Source organism: Patagioenas fasciata, chromosome 11 (genome assembly GCF_037038585.1).
Source record: "Patagioenas fasciata isolate bPatFas1 chromosome 11, bPatFas1.hap1, whole genome shotgun sequence".
Classification (NCBI taxonomy): domain Eukaryota; kingdom Metazoa; phylum Chordata; class Aves; order Columbiformes; family Columbidae; genus Patagioenas; species Patagioenas fasciata.
The window spans coordinates 11,688,689-11,703,784 of record NC_092530.1 but is presented as its reverse complement, the minus strand read 5'-3'; the positions used below and the strand labels follow the sequence as shown (position 1 = coordinate 11,703,784).

Genomic DNA, 15,096 nt, shown 5'->3' with positions numbered 1-15,096 from the left:
GAAAGTATAGTTAGTCCGATTACCTTAAACCAGACTATAGTATAGCAAAATTTATACTGCTTCTGAACATGGTGTGATCTGATGAAAAATTCAAGAATATTTTTGTCAAAGTGAACTCCGCCAGGCTTGGTTTGAAAAGAACTATGGTAAAAATTTGATAAAAAACTGTAAAATGTATAGAGAGTAGCTGAGTGAGAATAACCCTGGCTATGTGATTAAACAGAAATATGAAATAGATGGAGGACTGAAAGGTCAATTGTAGAGAAAAATTACTAGCTCCACGAGCAGTTTCATGTCTTATAGTTTGTGGTTCAGGTTAAAATGATATATATTCTATATATGTCTAAGCTGACCTCTAGGAAATTGCATTGGAAACAGATCTGAGCGGAAAAATTGATTGGGCAGTGGTGGCTAAATGGAGGTGTTTGGAGGTTTGAAACAGAAAAAAATTACAAATAATGTCTAATGCATGGAATTTGACCTAAAAATTAATTTTCTAATTTGTTATTTTGACCTTGTATTTTCCATTATTTTTTAAAAGAAATTCCATCTTGGGCTACAATTAAGAAGTGCTTTTTGGAGATAGTTTAGACAAGATATTATAACCCATACATGTATAAAGTCATCAAGTTGTTCTTAGAATGGGTAGAAAGGAAGACCCTGGGAACTACCAGCCTGTCAGCCTCACCGCTGTTCCTGGGAAGATCATGGAACGGATTCTCCTAGAAGCTATGTTAAGGCAGGGAGGTGATTTGAGACAGCCAGCACAGCTTCACCAAGCGCACGTCCTGCCTGACCATCCAAGTGGCCTTATATGACAGAGTAACCATATCAGAGGATAAGGGAAGTTCTACTTATGACATCTATTTGGACCTCTGTAAGGCCTTTGACACAGTTCTCAAAAACATCCTTCGCTCTAAATTGGTGAGAGATGGATTTGGTGGATGAACTGTTTGGTGAATGGAAAATTGTGTTGGTTGTGTCCAAGGAGTGGTGGTCACTGGCTCAGTGTCTGGATGAGAATCCATGATGGGTGATGTCCCTCAGGGGTCTGTACTTGGACCAGTACTGTTTTATATCTTTGCCAATGACATAGTGGGATCAAGTGCACCCTCAGCAAGTTTGCAGACAGCACCTAGCTGAGTGGTGTGGTTGAAACACCTGAGGGTCAAGATGCCATCCAGAGGGACCTGAAAAAGCTCAAGAAGTGAGTCCATGCCAACATCATGAGGTTCAACAAGACCAAGTGCAAGGTCCTACACCTGGGTCGGGGCAACTTCTGGTATCAATACAGGCTGAGGCATGAAGGGATTGGGAACAGCCCTGCAGGGAAGGACTTGATGGTGCTGGTGGATGAAGAGCTGGACATGAGTCGACAACGTGCACTTGCAGCACAGAAGGCCAGTTGTATCTTGGGCTGCACCAAAAGAAGAGTGGCCAGCAGGTCGATGGAGGTGATTCTACCCCTCTGCTCCGTTCTGCTGAGACTCCACCTGGACCAACTGAAATTAAGGAGAGGAAAAGCCAGTCCATACACCTGATGTATTCCAGTTATTACAAGAAGAGCACATGCTACAACTTCACATCTTAGTGGAAGCTTCATAATTTTTTTTTTTTTTTGCTCGATAAATAAGCTTATCTAAGTGAAGATGATCAAAATAGAGACTTCCCACATTCTGTTTATTGAATTCATTTTCCTTACATATAATTATATGTGCTTTCTGATGTAGATGAACCGATGTGCTATTTTTTCACCAGCATGGGGTGCTGAAATAAAGTAATGCATTTGGAATGATGTTTATCTGGTTGTGTTTTTGTTGTGTTTTTTTTTTTTTTTCCTTAGCTATGCTGCTTGTTAGATGAAATAATAAATGTTCTATCTGCTTGAAATCAGTGCCAGCTTTAAGACAATAATTCTTTGCAATGTTTTGCAGCTGTTCTGAATATATTTATTTTTCACAGAATGAAAGATAGTGTATTCTAATGCATATTTAACAAGAACCCCTATACAATGGTGCAAATGTAAATAAAGCTTGATTTTATTTCTGTGTAGAAAAGTAGCCTGATCCACAGATTCTAGACAAGCAGTATGTGTTAATAATTACCTTTATTCATTTTTTCAGTATCTTGCAGCCTAGTTAATCTGTGTTGTATAAATAGATAAATGCAAGGGAATCCCTTTCCAGATGATATCTTGGCCTTCAAAATTTGTGTAAAGTAAAGTTCCTTGAGACTAAGCCCAAATCTATTAATTAATGGAAACAGTACATGTTACGAAGTAGTAGAGAAGGGGATTTTGATGTTGCAGCTGCACTGATATAAATCACATGGAGTTGTAGTGGATTTAGCCTAGTAGAATGCAGAACAGATATTATTTTTTCCCTTGGTATTTTCTTAGTGAAAAAAAGATTTCTGCTATAGAATATTTATAGTGTACCTCACTTCTATACATCACTTTTCTATTCTTATTAAATATTTGTCATATTTTGCTGTTATTAAAAGTATTTTTGACATGAAAGCCAATCCAGAAATGGAATTTACTGCAGAATCTAGAGGGTTACAAATATCATTGATACTTTGATTAAAAAATGCTATTTAATGTTTAACTGATTGTATTAGAACATTGGCTTGTGTTTACTTTTAAAATGACCGCATTGAACACATCTGCTGTATGTTGGAGCTCTGTTGCAAGTACAACTTAGTTTTTCAGTTTTGAATAAAATTGTCTTCATCTGTCTTGTTCTTTCCAGTGTCAGCTCTGTCACACACTTTTGCTGAGACTGCAGGAGATGAAGAAAGGCTTTCTTGAACATTCACAAATGGAAGAAGTTTGGAACTAATAATTTGGTGAGTTTAAAAGCAGCAACTGCAATAATATTTTACTATGAATCCCTTTGTCACAGGTATGGTATCAGATTAAAATCTAGGAAAAATGTAGGTAGTGACTAATAAAAAAACCCCAGGGAATTTTTAGAGATAAGTATTTAATCAGTATTTTATTCCTTGTAGAATGATTTGTACTGAACCTTTAAAAGTTACTTCTGAATAATAATTAATATGCAGATTATGTGTATGCATTGAGCTAATTACTCCTACAAAGACTATCTGCTCAAAATTTGTTGCGAGTAAGCTGGTTTGGTCTTGTAGGTCAACAAGTAAGTACCCCTACATCAAACGAATGGCTGCTCCTTCAGAACCAAGTTTATAATACAAGAAAAATTATTAACTGAAGATTAACTTTCCAGACAGATCTATCTGTCTGTCTGTCTATCTATCTATCTATCCATCCATTCATTCATCAGTGCTGTAGAATTCCTCCTAACTGACTCATTACCTAGACGTGTATTAAAAATTAAGATGAGCAGTGTGAAAACAGTCAAACTCAAATTCAGATTCAGGACTGAACATTCACAGAAACACTATTTGGTTACATTGTTTGAAATTCTGTTCAAGATTCCTTGCTGATGAAGTATAGATTTTTTGATTGTATTCTAAATTCCAAACATTGTTTTTCAAACAGTGAAGGTTCGTTTTCTGGCCCAATGTTGGTCAGTTCTACAGTTATTGTTTCTTCAGCCATTTTAGTAATAGACATGGATATCAAGGCATTACCCATTGTTCATTGGGAGAGACTTCTTCACTTGTTAAATGTTCTTCTGTCCTTTCTGTTGGTCCATCCCTGCAATCTGTTTTGGACTGGGACAGCCCTGTGTCATGAGGATCATGGTTTCTGCTTAGTGAATGGACTGCTGTTCCTATTTTACAAAAAAACCCCAAACATACTGAAAACACGCACATTACTTTGCCTGAGAAGTTCCTCAGTGCCACAGAATGCAGCTGGATGTCTCTCCAAATTGACTTAATGCTGCAGAGAAAAATCTTAGACTCTTCCAAGACCCAGAGTTTATTCTCGGGTAACAGGAATATTTGGTGTCTTCATCATATCTAGTTTGTGAAAAACAGATTGTGACAGTGTTTGAGTTTAATTTAATTTCAGAACAGATACAATTTTACTGAAAAAAAAAGTAAAATAACTGAATGAACAACAGAAACTAGTGCAGTGGAGAAGTGTTTTTTTTCCTCTTGATTTAACTTTTAAAAGCAAAGGAGTTTACTTTAGGGCAGAATTGAGTATAATTCCCGTTTTTTCTGTAACCTTCAAGAGCTGATATATGGTTGGAATAACAGACCTCAAATTACAGAGAGTGCTTCATTCAATAAAAAACATTAGCTTATGGTAAAATTGCAGCCAATTCTGCTCCATATTGACTTGAGTGTTATTCTTTCTCTGCACAGTTCATCTTTCTCTCTTTTAGCTTAATTTTCTACACTCTCTTTGCTTTGAGTGTGTTTACAAGGGTGGGTTTCTGTTGAATAGAGTGAAAGAAATTGGCGGGTCTCTCATTCTTTGGCTAATTGGTAGTGCCTGAAGCCGTGTATAATTTTGCATAACTTATAAGAAGTTATGGTTGCCTTGCCTCTTCACATTCAAATCAAAGGTAAGCTGTACCCATGGTTTGGATTAGATGTTGCTTTTTCATGTTTCAAGTGTGCATTAATGCAGGTAGGTACAGGACCATACTAAATACATCCACTGAGTGGGGCATCAGCAATATAAAGAAAAATATATTGTCATTCCTTCGGGATCAGTTCTAGATAGTGCTACTTGCATAACTACTCCGTTTAATTTCCTATGTCCTCTTCATCATTAACGTTCACAAGTATTAGCTTGTTTTTATTCATATTTTCCTGTGTTCCTTCCTTTCATGTAACAAGAAGATGGCTTTTCAATGTGAAATTAATTTTCTCAACCTTTTTGCCCAAGATATCACAAAAAGTGAAGGTTCTGAAAAAGAGATCAGCCTTATACTGCTGATGGAGATGGTTTGTCCTATCCTCTATCAATCCTGATGTGGCAGACCTATCAGGAAGTTCATGACTCTCAATAAAATGGTTCATGGTATCAGAAAGACAGAGAAGTGTGTACGTACATCGGTTTCAGTGAACTAAGTATAGATTTCTTAAGACGTACAAGAGTAAAGCTGTTGCTTTGGTGCTGGCTGCATAACGTACAAAATTTATTCTGTTGTATTGGGAAGCACCAGTTTTACTGTTGTGTTTTATGTCCTCCTTTCCTTGCTGATTTTCCACTTCTTGTTGAGTTACATGCTAGTGTGGTAAGGTCTGCCATGTAGAGACTGATTTTATTTAGAAAAAAAGATTGTATGTTTGCATAGGACGTGCATCAAAAGGAGAGCTAAATTCTTAAGAGGAATTAAGACCTCCCAGCTGTTGCTGTGAAACTCAAGAGCAACCATAAATATAGGACCTGGAACACAGTCTGCTAGAAAAGTAGGCAAGGCTCAAAAAAGCAGAAGACACCATTGAACACTGAGATGATAAATATGACATCTACTATACTCTTAAGACCAGGATGGAAAAACATATAAAATCCATATGATTCAATGGGGAAGCTTATATATTGTGATAGGTTTATCAAGCAATATTTTTTATGTGCAATACTATTTAAGTAGTCTGCTGATCCTCTGCAGTAAAATCAACAGACATAAAGAGGATGGACTCTGTTCTGTAAAACTGTACATATATTGAGTAACTCAGGCTCAAACATTAACTTCCACATAAATGGTACCTCAACTTTTGCTTTATGAACATACTGGAAATACTACAGACAAGAAGGATCAATCACAGTGTTGTTTTGCTGTGATCAATAGAAGACCTCGGTGACAATAAGCTGGGAAATGCTTTTCCAGAACAGCTTATATGTCTACAGAGTAAAACACATCCCTACCTGTGGCAGCGCTACCAGTAGGGGATTTAATTCAACCCTTATTTTCCGTGTAGAGAGCAGAGTGTTGCAGCCCTCTGATCGGACCCTCGCTGTTGTTTACTTCATCATTATGGTCCCATGAGTATGCTGCGCTTTGGTATCGTGCACACAATATGCGGTTATAAATTTGCTTGAAAGGCACTGTCTCCGGTTTATTCAGTGAACAGAGTTATTGAGATCCCAATTCTGACTCAACCCTTTGGCTGTAACTCCTCTGTCTATTTATTGTAAGCAATGAATGCCAAAGCAATGTTATAAAAGAATCAGAAGCCTCTCCAAATGGGCAAATAGATAATTCTATTAATACATTTCGAATCTCTTATGAGAAAGCAAATAAGTTTACTGTTGCATTGGAGTCTACATTAAACTGAATGGATGCATTTCAAGGTGGACATACACAAACTATATATCTTTATGTGTGCATGTATGCACATGCATTTTAATATCAGGAAAAAACTCTCAGATTTGCAAAATATGAACTTACGCTTCAGGCCAGTCTGTGGAACATCCAGTTTATCAACAGATGTAATTTTATCAGTACGTTTATACCATAATACTCAAGGGACTGTAAAATTTGGGAAATTGCATAATAATAATTATTACTATAATTATAACAGCAGGGATTTTTAAAACATTTCTATTTGCCTGAGAAACAGCCGCACCTGGAGCTTTACTTGCCAAACAACATTTTCTCTCTCTATTTTCAAACAGTTTTCAATTTTCTGTGGCATTGTGTATTTTTAATTAACTCTATGAATTGTGATTATTTTCTCTGGAGTTCTAGCAGTAAAGGTCAAATGTTATTGTAGTGATAACTTTATCCTCTCAGGAGGTGTTTATAACATAGAAACAAACCTTATTTTATTTTATTTTATTTTTTTTAATTGAGAGTGTTGTTTACCTAGTAAAGCAAGACTGATTGACTAATAGATGCTTTAAGCTAAAAGTCCTTCATGCTCTTTCACATTTTCAGTGAGTGCTTTAGTTATTAGGAAGAAAATAACAAGATCAGGACGATGTTAAATAGTTATAACAAGGACTGGAAAACAGACCTTCAGAACAAAATTTTATTCCACACCTCTTCCAAATTCCAATTTAATTCTACTTACTTCTTTGGCAGAAAAATGTCATTAACCTGGCACCTGAATTATGAAACACAAGAAAAACACCCAGATCATTATCTTCAGGACTTTGCAAGTTTTGCCTTTTAATGGGTTTATTTCTTTAGCAAAATTCTACTTAAGAAAAAGTTTTAGGTACATTTAATGACAATTTTGTACAGAGAAAGTTCCTTAATTTCACTACTAGATTTTTTAAATTAGGATATACAGACTTGCACAGGACAGAATATGGCATTATTTTTCCTGGTAATTTCTGAATGCCAGACTTTATCTTGTAAAGCAGGTGTCGGTTCTTTGGAATCGTATCTCCATTTCCCTGAGGTTGAGCAGAAAGTGTTCTGATATTGCGCACACGCTCTCTAATTTATTTACAGGTCTCTAAAGAAAAACGATGGATTGTTTATACAGGCTAAAGTTCTGATAATTTGGGGACGAGCAATTTATTTTGTCCAAGTGAATGTCTTTCATTTAACATCCTTAAATATCCATCTTAGTATCTTAATGCTGGTGAAAATTCTCTAAGTCCTGCTTGAGTTTTCTGCCTTCATGGAAAAGGAGGATTATTTGTCTGCTAATGATGTCAGTAACTTGTGCTAAATAAGCAACATGACTTTATTCCATGTAGAGAGTGGAATATGTTATAGGTAACACCATGAAAAAGGACTTCTCAGTGAGTTCATACAACATATGTAGGTGTAGCTAAAAGATACTGTTTCTTCAACACTTTATCATATTATGACAATTTAATTTCCTACTGAGTATGAATAATTTTACTGTGGAATAGTTTATCACCAATATCAATTCAGATGTTGGATGGTCTCTCAAATCAACTGGCTGTATTACTTAAATCCCACAGATTTTTACTTCCATAAGTTAAAGTACTCTCATTAATATCATTCTTTTTCAATAAGTGCCATGTTCCTTACTTGGAAAAGTAAAATAGTTCACAGTCAAAATGACTAAGTCTTTATTGCTAATTGGACTAGGAAAATTTAAAAAATACAGTAGTTCTACAAGTTAACTCTCTGCAATCAAGAGGCAGATGATCATGACGTGAATCTAAAGTTTCCATTTCCTTAAAAGAAAAAAGCCTCTTCCAAAATCTGGAATCCAGAGGTGCAAAAAAAAAAATCAGAAACTTGTGTTTCACTGATCATTATGGCTGTAGCATAATACCCATTACTTGGAGAATTTTGGCCCTGCTTTTCTTTATGGAACATTATGAAGGTTAATTTTTTTGTGAATAACTTCAATACCACAGTGACGAGTGCTCTAGAAGAAGCGATGGCAGAACTAATTATTACATTTTCAGGTCACAATTTGAATTTTGTACATTAAATATGAAAGCAAACTATAAAATTTTGAATATCAACTTATTAACCTGCCTAGTGCCTGTGTGTGTTGAACCGCAAAGATTCATCCATAAAAAAAATGAGGGCAAGGTTAATGCCAGTAGAGGAACTCTTATTTGTGTCTCTTTTACCTGCAGTCAGTTCTTAGATCATCAGGTGAAAATGCCAATTAATGCCAGTGAGGGCAACGTAACAGAGAAAGGTTGAGTACACTTACGAATTGTCATGAGGATTTACATGTAGAATTGAAACTCCTGTTAACAATGCAATAAATTCTTCTTACTATGCGAAATCCTAGTATCAGCAGCTGTTTTCAAACTGTGTGAAATCCTTCTCTAATATTAAATGTGTTAATATGAGAGAAATATGTTTCCTTCCTTCGAAATCTATGTGAGTAATCTCAGTGTCATACATAGTTCTAACCTGTTGATCACCTGAATGCATGATGGTTTTGGCTGCATTTTGAACTTCGTACAAAAAGAGATTCTCCGGAGGAGGAATGTTAATGGACTTAGTTGGAGCTCCTTCAAGCAGCTCTTCACTTTGATCTTTAAAATGAATCATCACAACTCAGAGATGATGAGTGGCCAAGGCTTAGAGCGGTTTGACTGATCTGTGCACAGTCTGAATGTTAATAAGCCAATATGTTCAAATTGCCTGAGCGTTTCCTTTTAGGCTGTTTACAAAGTTAAGGAAATGCTATGGCATCTGAGTTTATTCTTGTTTGTGCTTACCTCCCAAGATTAGCTTTCTGCTATTGCTTTGGAGATACTGGTCTTACCATGTTAGAATTGAATTGTCTGTTATCCTGCTATTCCTACAAACCTCTTGTATTGGGGTGTGCATTGGGTAACCAAAGGCATTTGGGTGTGAAATATTTGAAATTCAGCTCATTTCTCATGATATATTCCATTACTTTTCTGTTGTCCCTAACATGACTTTGATGCAAAATTTGCAATGTTTTTGTTCAGGACTTTCAGTATCCAAGTTGTTTATTATGATGTTGTAAAAACAGGAGAGCTGAAGTTAGAAAAACTGCCACAAACTATAGAACAACTATTACCTGGAGCCTAAAATCAAGAGCCTGAATGTTCGATTATTTGCTGAAAGGAATGACTTATAATTTGTGGACTGATTCTAAACTATGATGGACTTTTTTTGTCCCTTTAAAAAATATCATTAAGCCAATGAGGGAGAACATTATCAGCCCTTTTTAGCAAACCATAGTATTAAAATGTCACATCTGATTTTTTACGGGGTATAGATAATTTTATTTTTTTTAATCTTGCAATGGGTGGTGAGGAGAAATAACTCTCAGTCTTTACTGAGGTACATTCACCCATTGCTCAAAATGTTTGATTTCCGTTGTTATTTTTGGACTTTCACAACCAACAGTTGTTTGTGCTGTGAAGCTGTCTTAATTGATCAGTATACAGATGCATGACCAAATTTTTCCTGTATTTCTGTTCATTATAGCAGTAAAATTTTTCAGTAAAGAGAACAGACTGCATAAGTTATAGTTTGATAGATCATTAAATTCTCAGTGTTAGGATAAAAATCCTAAAACCATTGAGTGCCTTTATACAGTTTTGTTTTGAAGAAAATAAAATAAATAAATAAAACCAGATAACCCTTTTACAGATTTAGTTATAGGTTATGCATAGCAGTTCAAAGCAAGACTCCTAAAAATGATATGCATTTGCTAGGATATTAGAAACTGTGTACAGAATGCATAGCTCAATCAGTCTTCAAGATCAAATACACCCTTATTTTGTGAGACTGTAGCCTTTGTTTTCTGTTCCTAGAACTGGAAGACAGATAAATGTTCTAAGTACAGTTCATGAGGTAAGGAAAAACCCCCATATTTTTGTAAACAGGAACTTTAATTTTACCAGAAATTATTATTAAAAACTTACAAATTCATTATAATTAGTACCATAGGTGAACACAGATGCAGCTTTATTTTGTTTTCCTCTATTTTTTAACATTTTTCAGACATCTATGACACATTTCTTACACTTCAGATTAGCTGTAAGACCGAGGATAAATAATTTTGAATGGAAACAAAAACCCTGTTATTATAATGTATGGAATAAAATCTGTGTTCTACCTCTCACTGAAGTCTTCCTGTATGTCCTAGGAGACTGCATTGCTCAATGTACGGAACACCGAACCATCATGTGAGGTTGAGTTTATGTACAGTTTGCTCTGCCATTTATTCCTCTCATCTGCAGAGCAGATTATTAATCTTCCTTTCATTTGTAAAGGACTTTTGAACCTGCTAATGACCGTGAAATTATTAATATGCATATTATTATTATTATTATTTGCTTCTCATTTTAAATACTTCTTGCCATCAGAATGAAAAATCTGTCCTCTAAAATTAACACGTTTGTTTCTAGAAATGACTTTTTAAAGCAAAAGCTAAGGAGAATTGCGAAAAATAGGCAGACTGCCTCGTTAATATTGCATACCCAGCATTAGTCCTACTGAGACAGGATTTTGAAATTGCTGCCCTTGGGGTTCTCAACTACAATGCTTTATGAACATGGGAGCTGTTCTGCCTACCGGCATCCTATCTATAGAGCCCATAAAAATATTCCTAAGAGTTTAGACTAGTGCCTGACCTAGGTCAGTATCCCAGCTCAGGCGTGGGCTAGAAATGAATGAGCATGAGGAGAAGGCACTTTGTGGTCTGTCTGATGGACACTCTCCTGGCCTCAGGGGAAAAGGGGCTACATAAAACAGGGATGAGCTTTTTGTTTTTTTAATGGCCTGTCAGATTTTTCTTTTTTTGAGTATTTCCCAAAGTTTGTGAATGCATGTGTATTTTTAGCATTCACAATATCACGTGTCAGGGAGTTTCACAGTTCATCTTTGCATTAAGTGAAGAAGTTCCTGCCTGGTTTTTAGTTTTGAACATTCACCTATTAACTTGTATTTGAAGCTTTCTTGTTATTGTAGTGGAAGAGACAGCTAACTGATTTTCTTTCACCTTCTCCATGCCCATCACGATTTTTAGCTGACTCTCAGATGATGCTTTTCTAGACTGGGAGTCCTAGCCTGTGAATATCTTCTTTCTGTTGTAGTTATTTGGTTACTTTAATGGTTTTTGCCAACCTTTTTTCAAAACGTAATTCTACTATATGCTTTTTCTCAGATGAAAGGATCAAAGTTCCACATAACAATCATGATGTGGGTACAACACTGACTTTACCCACTAGCATTAAGTTTTCTGATGTTTTCTTGTGTTTAATAGTAATTCGTAAGCTACTGAACTGGTATGTTCATAAGGCTGTTAATTTTACCTAAGATCTTTTGATTTTGGTAGTAGCTCGTTCAGGATCAATAACTGGGTGCGTAAAGTGGAACTTTTTTTTTTTTTGCCAAGTTCATTACTTTGCCAAGTTCGTTTGTCTAGTTTGAACATCATTTGCCATTTTATCCACAATCACTCAGTGCTACAGAGTCTTTCTGCAACTCCATTTTGCAGTCAACCTTTGTTTTTCTTCCTCTGAAAAACTTATCAGCAGTAGCAAACTTAATCTCCTCTCTATTCTCTTTTCCTGATTATTCCTGAACGTGTTGAGCAGCTGACGCCCCAGCCATGATCCCTGTGGGATTCCACTGGTGCCTTCTCTTTACTCAGAAAATTGACCACTTATTGCAGCTCTTTGTTTCCATTCTTTTTAGTTAGTTATCCCTGTGAGGACCTTCCCTCTTATCTTATGTCAGCTAAATTTAAGACCCTCTGGTGATGGGATGTAGTTGAATACTTCAGGGAAATCAGAGCTGGCTGTGTTAGCCACCTCTCCCCTCTCCTCACTCAGTTTGCTTTCCGTGACTTTTGTTAGAAAATTCTAGCTGATTGTGGGGAAGACTGTTAAAAAAAAAAAAAAAAAGGCATGTTGTTTCAGTGTTGAAGTATGGTCACTGCTTGATAAAGCGGTCTGACCAACAGTCTATTTAACTGCAGGTTTGCTTAGTTTGTTTCCAAAAAAGTTATTTATGATGTTTTGATTCAAGAGACATGCTACATGTGATTTTGTTTCAGTAAGTACCTTCTGATGATAGACTGTATATAGGACTTGTTTGGAATAATGAGAAATAGAGATGAGAGACTTTTCTGAATTTAACCACATTTGACTCTTGTAGCACTTAAGCACTGATGCCACCGCTGCCGTATCCAGTAGAATTATGTCAATTTGTACTGTTTGGAAACTGAGCAAAACGTGCATTCTGGGTTTTAGCATGTCATCTCAAACTGTTGCCATATTTTGAAGAAAAATTTGACCTGTACTGTTTGCAGAATAGACTAAACAGTAATACTTTGAAGATCAAGGGATTAGGAATGGTGTGACATTTTATGAATAGCAGTTTAACCACATAAATTTGCCACTTCAGTGTACAAAGAAAAATGTATTTACACTCATTTTAAAATGTTTTTAAGACAAGGCTGTAGTTTGTAGAGCGACACAATTTGTCACTTATTTTTCTGGTAAATTGTGAAGTAGTAGAAGTTGCTGTGCTTCACTTTTTAATGTTGGAAATATCTTTCACAAGAAAGTCCTATTTTCTGAAACTCTGATTATGCCCTACAGTAACATGGATACTTACTGATAAGATGCCTAACAAACATAAAGACCCCTCTTCTCCTTGTATTTCTTTTAAGGATAAAGGACTAAAAACCTGATACTTCGAAAAAAATATATGCAATTTGCTGCTGCATACTTACATGGAATAATCTGTGTTGGTAATTCGGTAACACTCAATTAGAAGAAAATACAGCAACGTCTGGCTGTGGTATGTTTGCGTAGATCTTGTATTAATAGTAAGAGATAACACAGATGTGTATTATTGTAATCTGAAATGGGAATGTTTTGAGACTACATGTAATTTGCAGTATTACTCAGGGCCCTTTCTACCTTGTTTTAACACTGCATTATTGAATCAAATCTAATGCCACTTTTCAGCTTTGATCATGATAAGTTTTATATTACAGTTTCTCAAACTTTCAAATGTACCTTGTGTTCTGCGTAGAGACTGGAATAGTAATTAAATCAGCTCTTTATTGTTTTCTAATCTAAAAATCTCTGTCATATGCACTAGGAATTTGGAAAAAGTAAACCCTAAAATAAATGTGATTTTTTTAAATTGTGTGAAGAAACAAAAATGCTTCTTAAAAGACTATATGAAATTACTACGTTCTTCACATAAAAATTTTATTGTCTGAAGATACATAAAAGCTTAGTAAACAATAAAGCATAATGCACTCTAAAGAGTTTTCTACTTCAATTACATTTGTATGTAGTTTCCATAATGGATTGTTAATAGAAGAAACAGACTCAAATTCAAGAGAAAACTAAATATTTTATATACAAATATATGTGCAAAGTTTTAATGAACATCTTTTATCTATCTCTAATCATCCTCACTGTTGCAGAAAAAGCCGACTCAGAAGTCTTCCCAAGGGGTAGCATAGGAAAAAATTGCAATATAGGAAACTTGACTTCTCAGTCCTTATTCTGGTGGACAGAAGAGCGTCAGTGTGGGAATTATTGGTCCTGTTAAAACCATAAGCTATGACATTAAAGTCATGCTTCTGGTACACATTCATATCTACTTACTTGGGTAATCAGAAGAAGTTTCCAACTGGAACTATTGAACAAAAGATCCTGAACTAGAACTTATTACTAGATTGGCAGCCTTGAGATCGCCCACTTACTGAATTGATCTTAATTTATATATAGATTGAATTTTCCCTTCTGTCTTTGATGTTTTGAGCTATTCAAAAATCATACTTCACTTTAGTTATTCATGTCAAGTCTGAAACAGAAGCGATAAATCTTTTGAGTCAGGATGAGCTCGAAAGGTATGAAATTATAAGGTAAAGGTGGTAATTGCTGAGCACCAATGGTGGCAGCAATGTGCGAGGACAAAAAAAATATCACATTAGTAAATCTTTTCTTGAAAGCATAGTTCTTGTTTGGCTGTCTCTCTAGTGGCTGCTGCTCACACTGCCAGGCATCACCGGAGTTCAGTACATGCTAATTACTGGAGCCTTTCACAGTGTTTGCAGGTGGGTTGTCACCCACATCCTTCTTGTTACAAATTGCCTGCTTCGGAGTTTGGGCATATCTAATCAAGTTGTAATAGCACCATTTGGACTGTGATGTGGAAGTGTCCCTTGTTTGCAAGACAGGATGTCTCACTGTCTGTGAAGCACTAGCACCGGCATAACGACAGTTGTAATGGGTACAAATAATAGACAAACACAGTGTCTGGCTAGTTTTTGTATGGGTTTTTTTAATCCCTGAATATAATTCAGCATGAGGCTTATATCTAGTTGTTGGTTTTTATATTTCTAAACACTCTTTTTCATTGCTCTGAGCCTCATGTTCCAACTTGGAGTAGCTAAGCATGTGTTTGAAGGCAGGAGTGTATTGGGTCAGTACCTTGACATCGCTGCTGCTAGGCTGGAAGAGGTAACGAGCTAAAGTTTACAAAACTCTGAAGGTAGTAGATAAACTGAATACAGTGGAAGAACTGTTCACCAGATCCCTCAGCACGAGGTATGTAGGGGGTAGGGAACTTCTAGAATTTGATGCCACTGAAGATTGTGAATGCAGACAGTATCAGCAGGTCCAGGAAGAGTTTGAACAAATTCATGAACAACAGGTCTATAAAAGCATGCTTTTTTTTTTTTTTTTAATAGGGTTGGAAAAGGTGAGTGGACCACAGGAAATGGCCAAGCCACTGTGCTGCCTGTAAATAG

At 35.9% G+C, this 15,096-nt stretch overlaps 1 long non-coding RNA gene across 1 annotated transcript in view; it reads left to right on the top strand.

Moving 5' to 3' along the window:
* The window catches only part of LOC139828889 (uncharacterized), a 449,358-nt gene that overhangs the window by 132,074 nt on the left and 302,188 nt on the right, over positions 1-15,096 (top strand). The window contains exon 2 of the long non-coding RNA XR_011740946.1: positions 2,751-2,847. This is a non-coding gene — a long non-coding RNA (uncharacterized lncRNA). The remainder of the gene's footprint in view (positions 1-2,750; positions 2,848-15,096) is intronic.